General features: G+C 47.0%; 1 long non-coding RNA gene across 5 annotated transcripts in view; it reads left to right on the top strand.

Moving 5' to 3' along the window:
* LOC310893499 overlaps positions 1 to 3,825 on the top strand; it is a 45,054-nt gene that overhangs the window by 11,753 nt on the left and 29,476 nt on the right. The window lies entirely within an intron of this gene.

Below are 3,825 nucleotides of genomic sequence, written 5' to 3' on the forward strand. Positions count from 1 at the left end.
GAGAGAATTCATTAAAACTTCATAACCTCTATGCTAGAGATAATATTTACCTGCTTTGAAGAAATGCTCGAGAACTGGATTAACCATTTTGTAAACAGATTTGAGCTTACTGAGGGAGAGGTACTAAGATCAGCGCCACCAAACTCACTATTGACTTTGAGAGATCTTCTGGTGTCATTTTTTGTAAAGTTGGTCCTGAGGGATGTTGAAGCTGGGCCCTTGAAGTCATTAGTCCTAATTCCTGAACGGCTGTTAAATATCATTATATGCATCATTAAGTTGTTATCCGCTTCACACCTATAAATTCATTTCAGAAAATGCCCAAAGGTGTGAGATGGGATAACAGTGACCAGAAATTACATGAATTCATCATGGTAAATTTATCACATCTAAAAAAAATCAAATTTGGAATCGATATGAAATACCACTAAATATGCTGCAATGGGAAAATGATGGTAGACATTTAGATACCTTCCAGATGTAAAAAGCATACTCCTGAGATCTTCCCAAAAATATTCAGAAAAAGGTGAGCCAGAAATGGTCATGGAGATGGATGAGGGAGAGTGGAAGGTAAACATTCTTTTAAGACTTCTGGAGGAGAAAAGAGCTGCATAAGGACCATAGGGAAAAAATGGAAAGAAAAAAGATGAGCACAAGCATTAAGGAGTCGGATACTTTGCCTGAAAGCTGCTTCAGAGTAAACAGAGTGGTACTGCTCTAGTAAGCCTCCTCATGGGCAGGTCTGTAAATGTGGGCTCTGAGTGGGTGCTTGTCTTTATCTGAGAGGGGGAAAGGAGTCTGGGACACAACAAAGACTCTGTAAAATTAGGCAGAAAAAAAATAAAATAATAATAATAAAAAAGCTATCCTGGGAAATAATCAGGAAGCACTTCTTTACTGTGAGGGTGATGGAGCAAAGGTTGCCCAGAGAGGCTGTGGGGTCTCCTCCTTGGAGACCTTCCGAAGCCGCCTGGACGTGGTGCTGGGCACCCTGCTCTGGGTGTCCCTGCTTGGGCACGGGTGGCACCAGGTGGCCTCCAGAGGTCCCTGCCAGTCTCAAACATTCAGTGATTGTGAAAAGAAAGCTCTGAAAATTTGTGCAGTAGCATCCACCCCATGGCGACAATGGTGTTATAAACTACAGACTCAGGAGTAATGTTGGATCTTCATAAAGGTGAAGAAGAACAATCTTGAAAAGCCATGTTGATATGGTGGCTCTACTCAATTGTAAGACAGGTATTGGGATAGGCAAAGGGGAGAATAGGGAGAAACTCAGTGAGCAGCAACGGAGCCCAGACTAGTTTTGTCAGAGCAGACTCTGCTGGGGAAAAGCATTTGGTTTGGGGGTTGGGGTTTTTTGTCAGACTGCTGGAGACAGCTGAGGTTGTCACTGTGTTATCCAGGATGCACAGTGCTTCTATGGTGCCATCAGCTGCTGGTGGGCTCTGCAGGGGCACAGGCAGCAGCACCAGCAGTGCTGCAGCGATTGGATGGAGTTGCTGAAAGAAGAAGAGTCACTAACAGCCATGGATAGCACAGGCACCTGCCCGCACGCGTACACAGCACCTCTGGGTTGTGGGGATTTGACAGAGCCTCTGGGATGGGTCTCACTTCTTCAAATTCATCCCTAGGATAAACCCACTAGCCTCTATGGAGTTCTGTTAGAGCTGAGCTTGGCCGGGCATCTGACGAAATCTCTTTTGCAGAAGTAATTCAGGCTGGCTTTCATATGAGCAGTTTGCAGCTTCATGTTGATTGAAAATTGGCTGAGAAATTGTAAACAATGTGTAGTGATTAACAACAGTGAATCAAGCCTCAAGGAATGGCCAAAGGGACTGAAGTTTCATCTTCCACTGCATCTTTAATCATAATTAAAAACAAACATTTGAAGGATTATGCAGTCAAATTTTCACATGATAATCAGGATGTATTGCATTCCCCTACTTATGAAACAATAAAAAAACTAAAAGGTGGGCCAAAATTAAATAGGACTCACGTCTGAAAGCTAAATTGGCATCTGGGAAAAACAGTTTGAAATGCTTATTCTGGAAGAGGGAGGAAGCTTAGAAATGAATCATGCACCCAACACCTCCTCAGAGGGACAACAGGAGTCTGCAGACTAAGGCTGACAACAATCCAACCAGATTTTGGACTACTAAACACACATATGTATGTGTGTGTATATATATATATTTCATATGGAAACAAGAAAACTTTCTCTGCAGGGCTGTGACAGGATTTGGTGCAGGTGCAGGTGAATGGATTCTATCTCAGCTATCAGACCTTACTTGGAAGATGCTACTTGGGAGAATTATTTCACTCACAGCACCTTTGGTTTGACAAAAGTTGGAAAAAATTAAGGCAAAGTTTTGCCAAAAGTCAGTGTAAGCTTCGTGGAAAGCCACTGCACCCCACCTACTCTACCTCTTGTGGTAGTCAGCTGCGTTTCCAGGCTCTGCTGAGAAACCAGAACAATCTGCATGCACTCGCCCCCAGATGCTCCTCCCTGGGCTCCCATTTTGTCTGCAGTCAGGTCCTCAAGTGGGCTACTGAGGCACCAGGACACGTAGCCTGCCTCAAGGCAAGAAGTGTCACTTTTCCTGTGGTCTGCAGCTGTGGGAGAGCGACCTTCCTGCAACTGGAGCCCTGCTGGGCATGGCCTCTGCTCTTGGAATGGTTTCCTGAGCTCCTGGGAGCTGGTGAGGTTCTCACAGGGCTTCCAGGACACAGGCTTGGGCTTTGAGGTTGAACACACTAGGGTGTTCTTTCAACATGCACGTTTCTGGGTGTATTGATTGGGTTTACGTGGCAAGCTTTGGTAGCAGCGGGTTGTAGGGGCTCCCCTGCGGCCTGTGGAGAGGCCCCTGGTGGAGCAGGCTGTCCCCCTGCAGCCCACGGGTCCCACACGGAGCAGATCTCCACGCTGCAGCCCATGGAGGAGCCCCCAGTGGAGCAGGGGCAGAGAGGGACGGTGAAGGAGCGGCGGAGACGAAGTGTCAGGGACTGACCGCAGCCCCCGTTCCCCATTCACCTGCGCTGCTCAGAGGCAGGAGGTGGAAGAGGGTGGATGGGGAGAAGGTGCTTTTAGTTTGCTTTTAGTTTCACTGTTCTAATCTGCTAGTGATAGGCAATAAATTATATTAATCTCCTTATGCTGAGTCTGTTTTTCCCATGACGATAATTGTTGAGTGATCTCCCTGTCCTTATCTCAGCCCCTGAGCCCTTTCTATTGTATTTTCTCCCCTTTTTTCTTTGATGGGGAGTGAGAGCGCAGTTGTGGTGAAGTTCGGCTGCCCAGCAGGGTAAAACCATCACTCTGGGACAGCTCTTCAGGCTGTTCAAGCACTGCTTGACTACGGGTAGCTGTTTGTTCTTCTGGCTAGCTCCCAGAGACCTTGTGAGGGATTTTTCAGAATTCCCAATTTGAAGGAAATGTGGAAATTTTTAGCCCTGATTAAAAAGCATTGACATTTTATGAACTGGAAAAAAACCCTCACATCAGTGAGCTCCCACAGGAACCACCATTTGGCTTTGGACACCTCATCACGTGGGAGGCACGGACAAGCCAGCGGGGGATTTTTGCTGTGAGGGTGGTCAAGTGCTGGCACAGGCTGCCCTGGGAGGTGGAGTGTCCACCCATGAAGACACCCAGCTGGACACAGTCCTGGGCAACTGGCTCTGGCTGAGCCTTCTCTGGGGAGGAGGATGGAGTCAAGACCTCCAGAGGTGCCTGCCAGCAGCAGTGATTCTGAGAGTCAGCAGTGACAGCAAAACGGTTGATTTCTCCAGAAAGACTAAAAGCTCCTCTTTGTCCATTGATTTTAG

Source organism: Anser anser, assembly GCF_964211835.1.
Source record: "Anser anser genome assembly, chromosome: 2".
Lineage (NCBI taxonomy): Eukaryota > Metazoa > Chordata > Aves > Anseriformes > Anatidae > Anser > Anser anser.